Source organism: Castor canadensis, chromosome 10 (genome assembly GCF_047511655.1).
Source record: "Castor canadensis chromosome 10, mCasCan1.hap1v2, whole genome shotgun sequence".
NCBI lineage: Eukaryota > Metazoa > Chordata > Mammalia > Rodentia > Castoridae > Castor > Castor canadensis.
The window spans coordinates 123506361-123527861 of record NC_133395.1 but is presented as its reverse complement, the minus strand read 5'-3'; the positions used below and the strand labels follow the sequence as shown (position 1 = coordinate 123527861).

The window sequence follows — 21501 nt, the reverse complement described above, 5'->3', positions numbered from 1 at the left end:
TTAGAATGTAACTCTGGGGAGCAAGTGTTAGACCTCCCTCAGTATCAGCACACCCCTGATTGGTGACTGGACTGTAGGATAAATATTTGTTGAATGAATATATAAATACGTGGAAAAAGATGTACAATACTTCTCTTGTTTCTCCCCCGCCCCTTGGTTACCTAGCCTTTGAGAGAAACCTCAGAGCTACTTTTGCATAGACTTTCAGAATGCAAGGCAGCTCTCAGAGGCTTGAGCCCTGGGAAGGATCACAGACAGTGGATAAGGACGTCACTGATTACTTAGTAGGTAATCTGAACTCAGAGGGAAAAAGTCCAGGCTTCCGTGAGCTTGGAGCCAGAGTGCCCGTTCACAGCTCCTAATTACAGTCTGAGAATCACTGTGCCTCCTGTCTTGATAGCCTTCTTGTTTTATGACTTCCTGTCCTACTTGATGTGACAACATCTGAGATTGTTGCTTCAGAATGGCCGCTTTCCCCATGAAGATAAGTGCGTTACCTGACAGGGCTCGTCATTTGCTGTACTGCTCCTGTCAGAGCAAGATCAGCCCATCACGCAACGCTGCTTCTCTGGAATGCTGGTCATGCCCCGCCCCACCCCCAATTCCACTTCTCTGGGCTCTCCTCTGAGGGGCTCATCTTTCTGATCAGACCAAGGTCATCCAAAGGAAGAAAGGATAAATCAGGCTTGTTCACAGCTTAATACTTTGTAAGTCAAGGCTCTCTGTGATACAGAGACCACTATAACCTGCCTGAGAGTATTGATCGTTGATTTAACGGAGTTTACAAAGGGATTAAATGTATTTGATCTATGAGACAATTTAAATTTGATGTGGTAAACATAGGTGACCCTGGTCTTTATTTATGGAGATGCTGTATTCAGATGGTACAGCATCTGCTAACATTGACATTGTTTATTATTGTGAATGATGCTGTAAATTACCTCTGGGAGTATTTGAGCCTATTATTTTGTCTTAAGTACCATTGATTCCAGTATGGTTTACATGAAATCAACCCATTCTACTCTGGTCTTTAACACGTAGAGCTGATGATACAAGCTTGACTTTTTGATCAGCAAGAGGCCAGGATAAAGATGCCAGTGTTGTAAAATAGCTTCGTCTCTTGGAACATGGGTGTCTGTGTTCAGATTCTGTTGGACATTTGTGGAATGGTTCTGGTTGTAATTCATAATTAGAGAGTTCTCCAGTATCCATATGGCTGACCAGATAAAGAGCCTGGGAAACTTTTTTTAGTACTGTTATGGTCATTGTCCTCTAGCCAAAGGTACTGGTGTCTGAAATTAAAAGCACTGCTTGGTTTTTTGCAAAGCCTAGCCTGGGACTTGTAACAATGACAGTAGTTCTCCAGTTTGAGACTCCTACAGTATCCCATGTACTGTGCCATATATGGATACACATCTGTGTCTACATCATCTGTCTATCATATCACCTTTAACTCTAGCCTCATCTAGGGCAGGTAGCCTTTAAAGGACCAGAACTCAAGTTCATTTGATTCTCTCTCGTTACTGGTATTATGCCATTGGTTATACAAGGGTCTCTTGGGTATTCAATTAGGTGTTGACCTCTTCCCTTATGCTATGACTGTGGTATTTTCCTCTTTGCCCTGCCCAGCCCACTGATCCCCCCTCCTTACTGTGTAATCCTGCCCTTTTCTTTTCTTCTCCATCAAAACTTATTTGCTCTGCATCTGTTTCCTATTGGGCTTCCTGAAAGAAGCCAAGAATTGGGCAGGCAGAGTGGCTTAAGTGGTAGGGTACCTGCCTAGAAAGTGTGAAGCCTGAGTTCAAACCCCAGGACTGGGAGAAAAAGGAAGTCAAAAATTACAGCAAGAAAGTGAATGGTCCCTGCTCTGATACAGGATTTCTTGTTTAACAGAATATGTGTATGTTCACTAGCGACTTTAAGTGTGGTACTGCTAAGAACCCCCTCTGTAATGGGTGTTTCAGCAACAAAGATTCATGGGTAGTGAATTCTTATGCTTTTGATTTGTTTTTATGCTTTTTATGATATTTAGCATAGTGCACATACATGAAAAGCAGGGTAAATACAAGATTGCCTCTGCTTTCTGTGTTCCTCCTCATACATATTTTTCCTATCTCATGTATAAGGTGAGATATGGGGCAGGCACAGAGATTCAAGCCCATAATCTTAGCTACTTGGGAGGTGGAGATTGGGAAGATTGCAGTTTGAGGCCAGCTCATGCAAAAAGTTCCTGAGACCCCCGCCCCCCCCATCTCAACAAGTGGCTGGGTGTGGTGGCTCACACCTGTCATCCCAACTTTGTGGGAAGCACAAGTAGGAGCATTGCTATCCAGGCTGGCCTGGGCATAAAATCTCAAAAATAATCAAGGCTGAAAAAGGGCTGATGGAGTGACTCAAGTCACTCCTAGCAAGCACAAGTCCTTGAGGTCAACTAAAAAAAAAAAAAAAGAGGTGAGATATAATTTATTTTTCAGAGAATGACATGATATTCCAGGCAAGGGTTTCTGTGTCAAACTTAAAATCATGAGATTGGAAAAGATATGTTTTATTTAAATGTAATTAGAGTTAAAGTCGAGAGTCAGATAGCTAAAGAAATTGTCATCCCCACGATCACCTGGAGGGACACTGAAAAGTGGTGAGTGACATGGGAAGATTCTTTGTTGTGCTGGACTCTCTCCTTCACTGAGGCCAGCAGCATGGACTCCAACTTTTGCCAGCTGAGAAGAGAGGTTTCCAATCAGTGAGTTACACAAAAGACCTGGCTATTCCTGACTGGGACAGTTCCTGTCTTCTTGGGGCTGTCCCCAGGGAAGCACCCACTCACTGTGGAACCACACAATGAACTGTATGTGCATGTCTCATTGTTAAGGTATTGCTTTCCAGATCTGCCCCAGAATGGGCTGGTTTGTCTAATTTTGATATGATTTATTAACAAGTCTGCCTCTAATAAATATCTAAAGTCATTTTTCTCCAGTACCTTTTATTAGTAATACAAGTGACACATGACTTGATGGAGTATCACACCGTTGGTTACAAGGGATCGTCTGCTCCAGTCTGTGTCAGTGATTTCTGTTGATGCTCTGCATATCCTTTTTGCCTTTCCAGTTCCTTTTCTCATCTTATATCTTTGGTCAATCCTTCTCCTTCGAGGTTATCTAGACTGGTTTTCAATTTAAGATTCAAGAGCTCAAAATTTTAAATTCTACACTAGATAGGTAGCTGTCATTTATCACTCTGTGTGAATAATCTGAGCATGCTACAAGTATCATTTTGTTAGTTACACTGACAATGTGAGAGGCAGGTATTACAGTCATTATAGATGAGGTAAAGAGGGTTCAGGGAGGCTGAAGAACTCACCGGATGTCATGCTTATAATTTTTAAAAAAATAATAAAACAAACAAGTAGGGTTTACTGAGTACTCTCAATGTCAGAAACTCAAAAATATACTTCACTTACCTTATTTACTTTAGTCCTTTTAATAATGTTTTGAAGTATGAGTCATTATTAGATCCATTTTCCAAAGAAGAAAACCAGGTTTAGAGACTTCCCAGCTCAAATGCTTAGAAGGCTGAGTTTGAGTCCATCTGAGAGATCTCCAAATCATTATCATAAGCCATTGTGTTCTCTGGTCATTTGCTCTATCAGCTGGTTTATTTTTAGCAAAAGGCTGTATATTACAGAAATGAACATCACCAGAAAGGTGGCTCCATCACCCTCCGGCCATGGTCCAGAGCCACTCAGCACTTGTGGACTCACTTTTCCCCTTGGCGTGTATCACTGGCGCTTGATGGAGACATGTTGAGTCTGAAACATATAGGGTGGAGGACCAGCGATGCCAGCAGGTTCCTCACTGAGGAGGTTTTGTGCTTTCTGGGAAGCCATGTTTTTGTTATTTTTATTGCTGTTTCTGAGAAGTACACAAGCACCCAACAGTGAGCCTAACACTCCTTCTTACTTTTACCCTTCTCTGACATGACTTTGCAAACCCAACATTTTTTCTTTTGTCTTTTCAAGTCCTCTGTAGGCTTTGAGACAAGTTCTCTGTAGGTTCTGTAATCTGTTGTGTGTTGCTATCACAGAAATGCCACAGATAGGGAAATTTATAAAGAAAAGAAATTTATTGCTCACAGTTCTGGAGGCTGGAAAGTGTAATATTAAGGTGCTGCCTTCTGGCAAGGGCTTCATTGCTGAATAATCCCATGGTGGAGGATGAGGGAGCAAGAGCAGGCTGGATCCTCTTTTCAGGGAGGGGGGTCCACCCTATTGGGATGGTGAACCCATTCCCTCCATAGAGCCAATAATCCACTCATAAGGGCTCTTATGACCTATTAACTTCTTATTAAGCCTGAGCGCCCAACACTATTGCACTGCAGATTAAGTTTCTAACACACGTATTTTGGGGGGGACACATTCAAACAATAGCAACTTATTACTTACATGTACTTATATGCAGATTCCCTCCCTCCCCGTTTTTTCAAATAAGCTAAGTTTTAAGAAATGATTTTCCAACATTTGTTGAGTAGTGTCCTAACATTAGATGCTAGGCAAGAATATAGTGAGATTAATAGTGGGATGATTTAGCCAATGATAAGTGTGCTTGAAACAGCACGTTCCGGCACGTTCCCAGCATCAGCTAATTCCCACTGTTCTATTTCTAGGTATTTCTTATTATATGTTGTTAACCCTAATTGCGGTTGAATAGTTGCTGAGTGGATAGAGTCACAGTAGAAGGAAGAATCTTGAAAAATTACAAATGTAAAAGCTCATAAACACTGGTCTTGATTTATGTGTATCTGTTAATATGGTTTGCCTGGTGTTTTTTAGTCAAAGGTTCTTGGGGGTGTAAAAAAATGGGAAAGCTATAGGAATTTAAGTTTAATTAGAGATGATGTGATTTATAATCATACGAAAACATGTTAGACCAGGCCTGACCACTTAGTAATAACATGTATCATTGATTGCTTACTGTTTGCACCAGGCACCGTGCTAAGTGATTGACAAGTTCATCTCTTTTAACCCTCTCCAAACCTAACAGGCATAATGTTACTGTCTTGTTTTATATATATATATATATGCACATATATGTACATGTATATGTGGCAATTGACTTGTGGTGAGCTTAGCTAAGGGCCTGTCCAAGGACACAGTTTAAAAATGATAAGACTCAAGTTAAAATCCAATTCTAACCACTTCCAGAGTCCAAGCTCTTGGCTTATTTCTCTGCCTGCAGTCACCTTAAAAACCATTTTTGAAATTAACATATTGAATTTTAAAAGCACCTTCTCTTAATAACATATGGATTAGTCCTTGGCTGGATGTAGGATACTAATATATCTATTTGGCAGCCATGTTAATTTATTTAATTGCTTTATAATTTTCGCTGACATTTTTCATCAAGATTTGTTGTAATTGTAAAGCAATTTCCATAGCAATTTATGGAGGTACATGAAAATTTGAATAGTATCCTTACCATCTATTATTATGTCAAGAGATTTTATCATATTTAATTTTCCAAGAATCATTTAAGTCCAGAGAATAAAGTATAATGTAGTTCCAAGCAATTCTTCTCCTTCTATCAAACATGTTCAGTTAAAATAAGTACAAACAAATGTTCTGGCTTCTTCTGTGATTTGTGTGCATTTTTGCTAAAGCCAGGTAAGGACATTTTGCTGGTTGTGCTCTGGTTGACTTTCTAAAGACCTTGGCGTAGAGTAGGTTACCCAGACTGTTTGTCTTGAATTTAGACAAGAAAATGTCAGTTGTTTTATTTCAATTATAATATATATGAAATAGACTTATTAACCAATCAATGGCAACATTTCACCTTGCATTTGATATTAACCAATTACCTGGGGCAGGGGGTGTAGCTCAGTGCTTAGGGTGTACAAGGCCTTGTGTTCAATATCCAGCACCTTTCTCTCTGTCCCCCACATTAACCAGTTTCCCATCCTTGTTTTTAGGAAGTACATGCTAAAGTATTTAAGGGTAGATGGCCAGAGTGAATGTAACTTACTGTAAAGTGGCTATAAGAAATTAAAAATGATTAAAAATATATTAGGCCTAGTTAGGGAGAGGAAGAGAGAGAATAGATAGCAAGCCAATAAACTGACATGTTAATATAAGGTGAGTGTGGATAAAGAGTATATGGTGTTCTTCTTATTTTTGCAACTTTCTGTAAATTTGAAATTACTTCTAAGTAAAGTACTTTTTGAAAAAAAAAAAAAGAAATCAGCTCAGACCAAACATAATAAATAAACTATATTTGAAAGAAAGGGGATTATATGTGTTTTATTTGGAGGTCATTTTACCTTATTGATATCAGTGTTTTTAGCCAAGAATTGAGTTTTTGTTATTTCTTTGACAGATTATATCCATTAAAGTATGGAGAGACAGCTGGGCTCCCACCTGTAAGCCTAGCTAATTGGGAAGCTGAAGTCAGGAGAATCTGTGTTTAAAGTCAGCCCATGCAAATAGTTTGAGAGACTCCATCTCCAAAATAACCAGAGCAAAATGGACTGCAAGTGTGGCTCAAGTGGTAGAGCACCTGCCTGCTTTGCAAGTGAGAAGTCCTGAGTTCAAACCCCAGTCCCCTCCACACACGTACACAAAGTATGGAGAGACCACCCTGAAAGGTGCTGTACATATTTTAAAACAAAAATCTAACTCATAGAATACCATGTTTATGCTAAGTGTTTTAATTACAGCTTCTCATTTAATTAGTCCCTGTAGAAATCCGACAAAGTTACGTACTCCTGTTACCCTCAATTACAAATGAGGAAATTGAGGCTGGTAAGGCTGACCTGCCTACATTGTGAAGTAGGACTGTATCCACAGGCAGACAGGCTGAGGTACTAGAACTCCTACTAACCACGTTTTCTTTGCTCAAACCACGTACATGTAGCTACATATGGGCCTACGTGAAGATATTTAGAAAATAAGTTAGAAAAATCATTTTAAGTGGATTTTAAGAATCTGCTAATGAGAGTCTAGATGAATATAAAAGTATTCACTTAATAATAATAATTATATTATTACATGTATTAGGGACTAGCTATGCATGTGCCAGGTTTTACTCTATGATAGTATAAATAAGTCATTTGATCCTCAAAATGATCCTATGATATAGGTACTTTTAGTCTCCATTCAAAGAAATGAAAGAACAGAGAGGTTAAATAACTTGCTCAAAATGTCACAGTTTATAAGTTTCACTCTTAATCAGTGGCTCACATTGCCTATTAAAGAGAATATTTTAAAAGAGAAGCAAAAGAACCAGTAGTTAAGCATATTCCTTTACTTGGTGTGGTCTGTTTTTGTTCTAATTACTTCTGCAGGCTTAGATTCTTTCAAAGCCGCCACAGTACACAACTCCAGATTATTCAGTTTGTACTCTGAGATTGACGCCCTTGGTTCCTGGCAGTGCTTTGACTGCATGGCCTTAAGCCATGGCGCTGTTCTAATAGGAGATACTCAGCTTGATATACAACCCGAGAGAAAATAGAATCCCGTCGTCCTTCACCTCAAAGGTACATGTCTCAACGATGCTTTGCAAATATTTACCTTATCGCAATCCAGGTAATATCCACTGGATACTTGGTCATCAGAAACCAAATTCAATCTACTTACGACAGCTCTCCATTCTTAATTAAAGGATGGAGCTAGTATTAGGATTGGATAGTGGTGATTGTTTCTTTCTTCTTGCATCTATCAATCATTGGTGTATCTGCTTCTCTAATCATTTTCTGCTTTTCCATTCTCTGCCCATGGGCACGTGTGTGTTGAATGCTAGGATGAGCAGGGGACAGTGTTGGAACTTGGGCATTTAGAGACAAGATGCATAAATGTCCTCCTTTTGGGGAGCTTACCGTGTTGTGGGGAAGACAAGCAAGAGGCAAACACAGTAGAGTGTGGCAGTTCCATGCTAGGATGAGCCCAGGAATAAGTGGCACACAGCATCAATTCACAGTCATGAATCATTGTGACATGGGAAGTTAAAGAAATACTAAAGGAAAAGCAAGAGAAAAAGAAGTAGAAACTTTTCTCCCCTGAGAGAATCAGGAAACGTCCACCCACATGGCCTTCAGACTCCAGTTACTATCTCTAGGCCTATTTCCTCTGTAAAAGGAATTAGGTTTTTTTCAGGGGAACAATACCCAATGTAAACCCTAACCTTCTCTGCCCAGCCCCAAGATAATGTAGTCCTATAGTGGAGTTTGCTCCCCAGCAGCTCTTAAGTGTTAAAATACTACTTCTGTTTTTGACTCTTGAGAATCATTAAAAAATGAAATAAATTGCTACAACAAAAGTCAGGATGTCGTTTTAATATTTGTGTTTAATTATCTTAAATATACACAGCAATGTCATATAATTGTGCTATTCATTAACTGCGACATGCATAAAACAGTAGTTCAAAATACACTGAACGTGATGTATCTGATAACAGTCCTCAAGTTTAAATGTCTTTCATTACTTTGGTGTCTTTAGAGCTTTATTTGAAGAAAACACCAAAAGTCTAAATTCCTGGCCCTACATAGGTAGTTGATGTGGGAAATGACCTTGGCCCTGCCCCTCCCAAGCACCCCTTGATGGGTATGGGTTGCTGTGGAATGATTCCTTTGGACCAAGGCTTGGCAGCTTCAGACTCAGCTTTAGTTGCTGGTTAAAAGAAGCTTCAGTTCTCCAAGGACTGTCTGGCAAGCACTGTGGGCTTTGGCAGACCACTCTTACAGGGCTCAGCCTTCTCATCCCCGCACATTAGTCCTAGGACCATTTCATCTCAGCTGACATAGTTGAATTTGGGGCTTTTTTTTACCGTTATGACCTGTGTGTTAGAAGTGGAACCATTCTATTGGGGTCTTAGCTTCTTTGCTTTGGAAAGTGAGACACAATTTGGTTATGTTATAAATGAAATCATTTCCAAGGTTACAAGGCTGATGTCCTGTGAAAGATTTATTACTTTGGATTTCTAATCAGAGTTGCTATACATAAATAACTTTGACATTTTTCTTCTTCCCCATCTCATGGGATCAAACCATTGCAAACAGACCTTACATGACTATGGGAGTTGCAGTTTCTCTGTTCTCTACTTCTATCAACTTATTTGAGGGATACACATTTCTTCTTTTCATCTCTAAATGGTTTTGCACAGTTTCAGCATTGCTTAATTAGTGATTTGGGGAAAATAAAACCCACATCTGTTTCAGTAGAATTTGGTAGAATTTTCCAAATTTGGTAGAATTTCAAAAGAAAAATTTGCTTGAGTTGTAGGTGAAATGTTAGGTGATTTGACAAAAATAAGACATCCTATGTAGCAACTTGATGAACTGAAATTCTGTGCTGACTGATTGGCATAGTCTACCTGGTTTTTTTCCCCTAGTAGGTAGAAGTTTGTGGCTAATACTCATTCACTAAGTTTTGTGTTTGCACTGCATTCTAATTCTCCCAAAGGCCACCTATTGACAAGTGTCATTCAGTGCCCTGCATTATATCCAAATTAGACACTCATGCAAAACTATAGTTTGGGAATTTCAAAGGGGAATTTTGTGCCTTCTCTGTTCATAGTAGATTGGATTGTTTGCAGATCAAGAAATGGTCATATTACAAATAAAAATCTGATCATCTCTGAGGAGAATGGAGTGGTTGGAAAAAATAGCTTGTTAATAGAACGTTTTCTGTTTTGTTCTGAATTTATATTATTTGCTTTAGGGATCTGGCCTGTGTAGCACATCAACCTTTTTTTTACACTTCCTCTGTTCTTTCCTCTCTCCCTTTTACCTGCTCATCCTTGATTTACTTGCTCCTCTCCCTTTCCTTCCTTTTCTTTCACACAAACTTTACTGTATTCCAGATTTTAGCAAGGTATGATGTTTATGAACCTCATGGAGTAAGGTATATTTTATATCCAAGAGTTACCTTTTCTTGAACAAAAATTCAGGATTTAAATACATACTACAAATTATACAGATCTTAAATGAATAGCTTGGCAGATTTTTATATACACACAAGTGTGTGTACATGCGTGCAAACACATCCATCCATCCATATAATGGGTATCCAGATCAGTATATTGAATATTCAGCATTCTGACAGCTCCCTCATGTCTCCTTCTATTGACTATTTTGCTTTTCTCCCAGTGGTAACCATAATTCTGATGCTATGCTCATAGATAAATTCTGCCTCCTTTTGTGTTTCAGGTAAGTAGAATCACACAGCATGTGTTCTTTTGTTGTAACTTCCTTTGTTAATTTTGCTCCTATGAAATTTGTCCGTGTTGTTTGAATGTAGCAAGAGTTTCATTTTTTCCCAATATGTAGTCTTTCACTCTGTGCACACAACCTGATCCATCTTTGTTGATTTTGAACAGCCTTCAGTTTGTGAGCCTTATTACACAATAGACACAGGTGCTCCATTCTCAGAGTAGAATTACTGGCTCACAGCAAAGACGTATGTTCAGTTGTAATAAATATGGCCAAACAGTTCTCAAAGCGTTTGAAGCATTTGCTCGTATGTACTCAGAGTTCACGTCACTTCTCATCATCACCAGCTTTGAGTATTGTCATCATAAAAACCTTTTTTTAGTCCTGGTGGATGTGCAGTGATACTCTATTGTGACTTTAATTCGTATTTTTCTTAATGTAGAACGATACTGAGTACCATTTCACATTCTCTTTGTCCATTTGTGTATCTTTCTCAGCCTTTTCAAGTCTGCTTCTATTTTTCTTTTAAATTAGATTGTCTTTTTCTTTCCAGTTTGTAACATTAAGTGGGTCTTTGTGCTTGGTAGCTGCACTTGGGCAGGTTGCCTGACCTCTTTAACTTTCACTTACAGGAATGGAGACGGTAAGGCTGGTTGTGGTTGTACATGACTGTAATCTCAGAACTCCAGAGGCAAGAGGATTTGGTTAAATGTCAGCCTGGGCTACATAATGAGTTCAAGGGCAGCCTGGGCTTCATAGTGAGACCTTGCCTCAAAAAACCAAAACAAATCAGATAAACAGAAAACCCCAACAGAATGAAGCTTGTTATACCTATTCTATTCGTTCTGGGAAGAATGACATAAGGAAGTGTACAGTTAATCACTAAGTATTCTATTCTAGGAGCAAAGAAGGCATGGGTAAACACTATCTGCATTTTTAGCTGTCTATTCATGTATCAGGTAAAGGCTCATTATGACTAACACTTTCTTCCCTTCTTTTGCTTTTTGTGCTCTTCTTTGCACTCTTTTTCATAGAACAACAACAACAACAAAAAAGAGCGAGATTGGCCACATGCGTAATACATAATGAGCTGAAGTGACTGATTTGTCACAAAGGTCATAACAGTTCTCCTAAGAATTTCATCTTTGCAGTGTGGACAAATGAGAACCAGAAGTGAATTTCCAAAGAGGTAAATGAGACAAAATGCAGACATAGCACTTAATTAGAGACACCTACCAGGCCTGAGTATTGGTGGGTAGCATGGAAGATTAGGAGCTGGGCTTTGTCTTTTATATCTTCCCTGGTCAATTAGCTTCTCAGAGACTCTGTTTTCTCATGTGTAAAGTAGAGCTGACAATACTTCCCTTTCAAGGTTGTTGTGAGGGTCTGCACCATGCATAGCTCTCTATAAGCACTTTGCATATGGGAGATGCTGTGGTGGGTCACAGTCATGGGGAAGATGCAGAAGCACCCACTTTTGCTAACAGGCACAAGGCCTGTCTTACCACCACCTGATCTGGTGAGACAGTCTCAGGGCAGAGAAGTTTCAGGGAGCATTGTGACCCACAGCAGGAAGGGAAAAATATCAAAAAGAAGGAAAGGATCCTTTAATGTAGGAGGAGGCCGAATAGGTACCAAGTGGCTGAGTGTGAGACACTGTTCCCAGAAGTCCATTTGCACATCAGGATCATGTGTGGTGGGGCTAACCTGTGCATTCCAAATTATATTACAGCCAGTTTTCTTACTGTGATTGATACATGTATTTCAAAATATGCAGAATAAGAAAGAAGAGCAAATCGTAGTGGTTTTGGCAGTTATTGGACTTGCCTTAGGCACCCAAGAGAACTGTCTGGAAAATCAGTCTTCCTCCTTCAGCCTTCAGGGAACCAAGAGGCACAGTGGTAGGGTTGTTGAGTTGTGCCTAAGCTTCTGATATGGACAGATAGGAGTTTGACTCATAACCCCTCTGTTCTCTGGCATTATGATCTTGGATAAGTTCCTTCCTTCCCTCTTAATTATACAACTGGGGCAATAGTACTGTCCCTACAGATTTGCAGAGAGGATGAAAAGACATAATATGTGACAATATTTCCCTTCACATAGCAGGTGGCTAAGTTACAGAAAGAAATGCATGTACCTGGTGAGTAGACATTCACACTGTGTTAATTTTACTGATAACTTTAGTGGGTGGAGTTGAGCTATACAAAGAAGGTGGGAAAAGGTCTTGTGAAGGTATCTTCCCTGACACACATAGGACTTGGAAGAGTTTCCTCACTGGGTTGTAGGTATAAGTGTACTTTATTTTAGAGTTTGGTTCTCTCATTCTACCATGTAAATACTTAATGTTCTTTACAGCAGTTGCAGTTGAGATGTAACACACCACTGGGTCCAAGTTGGACAATTTATAATTTACTGACACAAGCCCTCTGATGGGCACATTGAAATGGTAAGTGAGGAATTGTAGCCCTTTTTGCTCCTCTCCCCCTTTGGCCTCCTGTAATGTGTAGAAAGGCCTGATTGGCTTGTAGGGCTCATTTTACCATATGGCCAGTTCTTGGGCTCTCTGAAATGAACGCTTGCCTGTCTCTGGGATGGTGAGCATGTCTGCAGTAGTGCGTGGCCCTTGTGAAGCACAGTGGTTTCTTACATCACTTTCCACAGCAAATATCAAATCTACATTAGCCGCCCACTTCAGTTACTCATTTGGCAGACTCCTTTGGAACCATATATGGCTGCTCTGTGCATGTAGCATTAAGTCCTACAGGTGAAAGGTTCTAACATGCACTTGACGAACATCAACTGCCCTCATTTGTGTTCTGAAGCCAGCAAGAGTCAAAGCAGAAAGACAACAGGGTGATGCCATACGTTTAATGTACGCGCCATGGTGTTAAAGATGGAGAGTTATGGTCTTGTAAAACAGCCCACTGATAGTGAGGTCTCGTTCTACAAACATAAAAGACTCATTTGACAGCATCCAATGTGCAATAAAAGCTTGAACTTTTTGGAATGTTCATGCTTGATGGAGCCATTGTAGATGGTTCTCCACTCTTTCGCTCCTTTGCACATATTTGCATTAGCCACTGTCAAGTAACAAACCAGAAATTTGCTGCTTCTGTGTTTCCTTGTAAAACACTGTGAAAAAGCTCACTTGTGCACCATCCAAGGATGGTCATCTTTGGCACCTTGAAGAGAAGTATTGCTAAGATAGTGACATTTTAGGGGAAATGTTACATATCTATTCTGTTTCCATTTCTCATTAACATTTACAAGTACTGGAATTCTGTTTATTTTCCATTTGCTCTTTGGTTGCCCAGTTTACTTCCAAAACCCAGAGAGTTGTCAGTGGAATTGTTTTGCATAAGGGGATCACTTCCTCACACATTCATTGCAATTCAAGTCCAAATCTAGACTGAAAACAGCACTATTCCTTTTTTATGGTAGAAATAAAAAGTTGTTATAAGGAATACACCCATCTCTGTAGGCATATATAAAACTGTGAAATAGTTTATTTTTATCATTGTCTCTTTTGTTATATAATACCAATGTCTTGATTCTTAGATACATATATCTGTCTGCATTTGGATGTTTTGAAACACACATGCTACATATTTAATGTAATCGTTGTCTTTTTTTTCCCCCCAGAAAAACTGTGAAGGGAAAGATGTATCTTGTAATTAATGGCATCTTAAAACTAAAGACATTTTGGTATTGAAAAATTGATATGGTATTGTCATCTAAATCTAAGTCCACATATTAAGAGCTAATGGCCTCTGTGGTGTTATTTAGAGGTTTCTGTCCATGATTATCTGGCCCCATTGCATCTGGGCCCATGGCGAGGAAGAACATGATGGTGAAGCATGGCAGCCAGGAAGAAGCAAGGATCCCAGTACCCTCTTGGAGGGTATGCTGCCAATAATGTAACTTCCTTCTACTAGTCCCCACCACCTAAAGGTCCATCACCCAGTAATGTCACAGGCTGGCAATCAAATGTCTAGCTCACAAGCCTTTGGGAGACATTTAAGATCGAAACCATATGTATCAACTTGTAGAAAATGTGTAATATACAGTAAGTAGAATGTTTGGGTTCACATGGGGGTGCTACACTCTACTTTATAGGTTTAGTAAAATCTCTTCGTAAAATATCCTTGCTTTTTTTTTTCCCCTTTTGGCAGTAGCTGTGAATAGGGATGAAGAAATTGTTCTATTTGGCATGTACTCACTGTTCTACTCAGGTTTTTTTATTGTTTCTTAAGGGAGTTTCATTAATTTATTACTTTAAAAAGTAATCCATTCTGTCTAGATTTTAAAATTGATATGAGTTATACATGGCATTCTCTTATACATGAAGATAAATAATCTTTTTTTCTATTTACAATGCCTCGCCTTTTTGTTCCTGAATCCACCTTCCCCACTTATGGTCCTGTTTTCCAAATATTTTTCGATTTTCCTAATGCTTTCACAGGAAAAGTTTTTCCTCTTGATTCTTTTTCGTTATCACTTCTAGTTTCCTATCTATATTTCTACCTTAATATCATTATTCTTTCATTCTACATTTCAAAATCTTTATTGAAATATAAGTCATATACTACACAGTTCAACCACTTCTTTAAAATTGAGTTTTAGTATGCAGTTGGTCCTCTGTAGCCACAGATTGAAGCAACTTGAGCTTCTGTACTATCCCATTAGACCTACTATGGGCACAGCTGTACTGAGCATGCACTGACTTTTCTCCTGTCATTATCCCCTAAACAGTATGGTATAACAACTAGTTATAAGTAATCCAGAGATGATGTATAGTCCAAGAGAGTGTGCAAATACTATCCCCTTTCACATGAGGGACTTAGCTTCTTCAGGCTTTCCTTTGCAAGTTCTGGAATCAGTTTCTCTTGGATACCAAGGGACAACTATATTCACTGGGGATCCTGAGTTTTTGAGACAATACAGAATAAAATAGTAACCATTAAGTTACCCTTTTGCATTTCAGTGGAAAGATGGGAAGTTTAGTCTAAACATATACAACCAGTAGCCCAAGATATAATAATATCTGTCATGACTATCTAACTTTAGAGTATTTTATCACCCCAATAAAGAAACCCTATTCCCATTAACAGTCTATCCTCAACTCCCATAGCCCTAGGTAACTTCTAATCTGCTCTCTGTTGCTGTACATTTGCCTATGAGCATAGTTCATATCACGGGGAATAATATAATATGTGGTATTTTATGTCTGATTTCTTTTACTTAGTGTAATAGTTTCAAGGTTTATCCATGAAATATCACACCTCTTTTCGCCCAATAATATTTTATTATGTGGGTATGGCACACTTTATTCACTAACCAGTAGATGGACATTTGAGTTGTTCCTATTTCTAGGTTATTATGAATAATGTTGCTTATGAATATTCATGTATAGATTTTTGTGTAGACATATGTTTTCATTTCTCTTGGGTACACCATAGAGCTAGAATTGCTGTGTCATATCATAATTTTAACTTTGTGAGGAGCTACCAGGTTGTTCTCCAAGATGGCTGTCTGGCTGTCCATTTTATATTCCCATATATGAGTTCCAATGTTTGCACATCCTTGCTCATGCTTGCCGTTTTGATTGTAGCATCTTAGTGGATATAAAGTGGAATCTTACTGTGGCATTGATTGATACCTTCCTGTTGACCAATTATGTTGAGCACTTTCTCATATGCTTATGGGCCACATGCATACCATCATTGGAGAAATGTCCATTTAAATCCTTCATTTAATTTTGAAATGTGTTGTCTTTTTATTATTTAGTTGTAGGAGTTCTTAATACATTCTGGGAATACGTCCATTATCAGATATGTGACATAAATATTATCTGCCATCCTATTGGCTGTCTTCTCATTTTCTTGGTAGTATGATTTTTCAGCAGAAAGCTCTTCACTTTCCATATCTTCTTCATCTAATTTTGTTGGTGTTGTTGCTGCTTGTTGTTTAACCCATATGTACTCTTGTTTTCTTCTAAGTTTTGTTGATTTAGGATTATTACGTTTTGAGTTAATCTTTGCAGATGGTATGAGATAGGGGCCAGCTTTGGTTTTTTGAATATGTATCTCAAATGTCCCATTATAGCTCTTATAGCTTCATCATCAGAAAGCATAATTCACTTATTTTTCTCTCGTATTCTCTAATAAGTGTATTTAAGGCTATAATTTCTTCTGTGTAGGTACTTGCAAACATCCCATGTGTTTTATTTTACCATTTTTGTTAATTTTTGCTTCCTTATTTCTTGTTAACATTTTTTGTTACATTCTACTCAATGAATTTGGCCAATATTGTCAGTTCAGCATAATTTTATCTTAAGGACAATTCTATTACAAAATAACTGTGAAGCCCTTTTCCCAACCCAACACATGTGTTAGACTGGTTTATTATATCCCATGGAGATGCCCTCAATAAATATTTGTGGAAAGACATATAGAGAACAAGGACTTAGAGTAGCACCCGGTGACTGACATGTCAGTAATAATATTTACTGAACACTTCTTCTGTGTCCTGTATTCATTTTTGACTTATATTCACTTAGTCTTCGTAACTCTCCCATGAGACAGGAACTCATTTTACTCCCATTTCTTACAGGTAAGAACATGGAAGTGTTGTAAGGAAAGGTTATTTACCAATGATCCCCATTGAGAAAGAGGTAGAGGTGGGTTTTGAACTAATTTGGTTCCAGATCCGACTCTCATAACTAATACACACTACTGTATATTGTCAGTAGTGGTCACTTTTCTATTTTACCTGATTGCTAAACATTTCTTTCCCTACTTTGAATATGTTCAGAAGAAATTCATGAACGTTTTCTCACAGTGTGTTAAAACGTTGCAAGTAAAGAAATGTCTACACCGTACCACACTCTGCACTGTGCCCTGAAGATACTGCAAAATGGCACTTGGGTCTAGAAGTCAGGGGCCAACAAAGGAGGGACCTGTTGGTTCTTACTTTTTAATGCATGACAAGTGAGATTTCAGAAGAAATGCAATAAAGCCCCTCTCCTGGCTTATGCTAGAGACCACACAAGCTCAGAGAGCCTTGGTTTTGAGATTGAGTGTGCATTGTCTGATAAAAACTGAGTAGATTTCCATGGTCTTTGGCTCTCTGACTGAAAATTATTTGTTATTGTTAGGGATATTTCCAAACCAAATGAGGGCTATTTTTCTCCCCCTATTGAAGATTGCAAAGCGACATCCTTGAATACTTACTGAATAAACGTTCCCTTCTTTCTTTCCTAAGGAGAATAGTTTTTGTGTTTTTGTTCCCTTCAGTGCAGTCTCTATGCAGCTTCCTTGCGGAAGAGCAATTTAATTTGTCTGCACAGTCATTTTCTTGTGGAAAACAAATAAAATACAAATTCCATTTTTCAGCATTAGGTCGTGGCTAAAGGCTTTTGAAAGTTTTATGTAATATCTGCTTTTCTATTTGATGACCATAGATGGGGAGGATTATATTTATGCTCACATGTACTATGTGTGGGATTGATAGTTTATTGTTTCTCTCAAACCAAAAATGTAATCTTTTGCTTCACATTCAGCTCTCAAGACCTTGTCACCTGCCCCAAAGTAGATGTGAGACAAGAATGAAGCAAATAAATATTTTTGTTCCAAAGCATCTCATTTTTCAGACAGGTAGAGCACTGTCCACAGTCCTGGTGCCTGCATTTTGCTAATAGAAGTCCTGGGAGCTTTTCCTTTTGTAGATCCCCTACAAAATGGAGGGTGGGAACAAACTGAGAAAGAATATATGAAAACAATTCCATTTACAATAGCCTCAAAAAAAATCAAATACCTAGGTGTAAACCTAACAAAGGATGTGAATGACCTCTACAAGGAAAACTATACACTTTTGAAGAAAGAGATTGAGGAAGACTATAGAAAGTGGAGAGATCTCCCATGCTCATGGATTGGTAGAATCAACATAGTAAAAATGTCTATACTCCCAAAAGTAATCTACATGTTTAATGCAATTCCCATTAAAATTCCAATGACATTCATTAAAGAGATTGAAAAATCTACTGTTAAACTTATATGGAAACACAAGAGGCCACGAATAGCCAAGGCAGTACTCAGTCAAAAGAACAATGCTGGAGGTATCACAATACCCGACTTCAAACTATATTACAAAGCAATAACAATAAAAACAGCATGGTACTGGCACAAAAACAGACATGAAGACCAGTGGAACAGAATAGAGGACCCAGATATGAAGCCACACAACTATAACCAACTTGTCTTTGACAAAGGTGCTAAAAATATATGATGGAGAAAAGACAGCCTCTTCAACAAAAACTGCTGGGAAAACTGGTTAGCAGTCTGCAAAAAACTGAAACTAGATCCATGTATGTCACCCTATACCAATATTAACTCAAAATGGATCAAGAACCTTAATATCAGACCCCAAACTCTAAAGTTGGTACAGGAAAGAGTAGGAAATACTCTGGAGTTAGTAGGTATAGGTAAGAATTTTCAATGGAACCCCAGCAGCACAGCAACTAAGAGATAACATAGATAAGTGGGACTTCATAAAACTAAAAGGCATCTGTTCATCAAAAGAAATGGTCTCTAAACTGAAGAGAACACCCACAGAGTGGGAGAAAAGATTTGCCAGCTACACATTAGACAAAGGACTGATAACCAGAATGTATAGGAAACTCAAAAAACTAAATTCTCCCAAAATTAATGAATTAATAAAGAAATGGGCAAGTGAAGTAAACAGAACTTTCTCAAAAGAAGAAATTCAAATGGCAAAAAAACACACGAAAAATGCTCACCATCTCTAGCAATAAAGGAAATGCAAATTAAAACCACGCTAAGATTCCACCTCACCCCTGTTAGAATAGCCATCATCAGCAACACCACCAACAACAGGTGTTGGCGAGGATGCGGGGAAAAAGGAACCCTCTTCCACTGTTGGTGGGAATGTAAACTAGTACAACCACTCTGGAAAAAAGTGTGGAGGCTACTTAAAAATCCAAACATTGATCTCCCATATGATCCAGCAATACCACTCTTGGGGATATACCCAAAAGACTGTGACACAGGTTACTCCAGAGGCACCTGCACACCCATGTTTATTGCTGCACCTATTCACAATAGCCAAGTTATGGAAACAGCCAAGATGCCCCACTACTGACGAATGGATCAAGAAAATGTGGTATCTATACACAATGGAATTTTATGCAGCCATGAAGAAGAATGAAATGTTCTCATTCGCCGGTAAATGGATGGAATTGGAGAACATCATTCTGAGTGAGGTTAGCCTGGCCCAAAAGACCAAAAATCGTATGTTCTCCCTCATATGTGGACATTAGATCAAAGGCAAACACAACAAGGGGATTGGGCTTTGATCACATGATAAAGCGAGAGCACACAAGGGAGGTATGAAGATAGGTAAGACACCCAAAAAACTAGATAGCATTTGTTGCCCTTAACGCAGAGAAAGTAAAGCAGATACCTTAAAAGCAACTGAGGCTAATAGGAGAAGGGGACCAGGAACTAGAGAAAAGGTTAGATCAAAAAGAATTAACCTAGAAGGTAACACACATGCACAGGAAATCAATGCAAGTCAACTCCCTGTATAGCTATCCTTATCTCAACTAGCAAAAACCCTTGGTCCTTCCTATTACCTCTTATACTCTCTGTTCAACAAAATTAGAAATAAGGGCAAAATAGTTTCTGCCTGGTAACGAGGGGTAAGGTGGGTTAGGGAGGGGGCGGAGGGAATGGGGGAGAAATGACCCAAACATTGTATGCACATATGAATTAAATAAAAATTAAAAAACAAAACAAAATGGAGGGTGGGTGCTTTCATTTTGTTCAGATACTTTATATAGAGAGAAAGTGTAGGCTGGGTATGGTAGCTCACACCTGCAATCCCAGCTACCTGGGAGGCAAAGATTGGGAGAATCAAAGTTTCAGGCTGGCCTGGGCAAAAATGGGAGAACCTATTTGAAAAATAACTAAAACAAAAAGGGCTTGGAGTGAGGCTTAAGTGGTGAAGTACTTACCGAGGTCAGGCCCAATATCATGTGTAAAAAGTGGAACAAAAACTACCCATTTGTGAGGATAATGCATACAAGGTGCCAAGCAAAGCTCATCCGTCTGTAAAAGCTGAAAGTGGAGGAGTTGGAACCCAGGGAGGTGTTGCGTCTTGACTATGATGAGTGACCAGAAGGAAAAAGAACATTAGAGGTGCATCCCTTCCAGAATTCTGGGTTCAGGGAATGCACAGAAAAGCACACTTAGATGCACATAGTTTACTGATTGGAGAATGTGGGTGAACACACTCTGTGTCTCATCTGCTGAGACATCCAACTGATCCTGCATTTGAGGGAAAGCTCTGTGCTCCCTGGCTATGTGACTGGCCTGCTGCCCTCTCACCTTTCCTTCCTCCATCCTTCACACCGCTTTGCCATCAACTAGAATCTGGCCTTCTGTCCATCTACAGTGCAGCTCCTTCAGTGCCCTCCTCTCCCTACTCTCCAGGGTAAGCAGTGTCTCTTGCTTTAATTGTTCCCTTCCCCATTTTCTTGTCACTCTTCATCTTGGAACATCTTCCATCCCCTTTGGCTCGGTCTGAGTTGTAAATATCACCTCCTGGAGGATGCTTGCAGGTGCCTCTGGATCACCTGGGCTGTGGGAAGGCAGGCATTGGGCAGTCCTTCCTCACACAGTCTGTAGGCCGCTCGTGTCTTGGTACATGGAGTGGTGTCCAGGCTGCCAACACTGACCATTCACTAATAGAGACCACTTCACCTTCTAAAGCTAGAAGTCTCTGAGTAAAATTTCCTATGCACGGAGCTGGAGTCCTGGATGCCTCACCAGAAAGAGATCTGAGATTGTTCCCCTGGATCCTTACACATCTTTTAACAAGTGAGTTTTAATAACATGTAGATAAATAGTAAAGTACTACTTGATCCTGATCACCGCTCTACCCTTAATTCTTCAGCGTGAGTTGCTTGAAAGTGGATCCTTCAAATTCACATTGTAAGCCTCACTGCTCTTGTTAACTCCAAGAAAACAATTACTTCAAATCTAAGTTATTTCTGTGAAATTTCTTCCAAAGTTGGGGAAGAGGCAGAAGGGCAGAAGTCACTTCTACCGGAAGGGATCTGAAAGGCTTGTGTCCCTGGCTCTGGTGAAGTCAGTTTGCATCCCTCACTAAGATGAGCCCACCCACCTACACTTGCCCTTACCCCTACAACTCCCCATCCACCCAGCAGCCTCTAGCACTTTGCAAAGGGGGAACCCCAGTTTCCCGCCTTTCCTTGGCTATGGACTC

General features: G+C 39.3%; 1 protein-coding gene and 1 long non-coding RNA gene across 22 annotated transcripts in view; both read left to right on the top strand.

The window, feature by feature from the left end:
- The window catches only part of Magi1 (membrane associated guanylate kinase, WW and PDZ domain containing 1), a 601293-nt gene that overhangs the window by 356452 nt on the left and 223340 nt on the right, over positions 1–21501 (top strand). The gene's annotated exons all lie outside the window — the stretch shown is intronic.
- Positions 6387–19893, top strand: LOC141411524 (uncharacterized). Its single transcript, XR_012436341.1, has 4 exons — positions 6387–10191; positions 11229–11383; positions 12550–12640; positions 13837–19893. It is a non-coding gene; the product is annotated as an uncharacterized lncRNA (long non-coding RNA).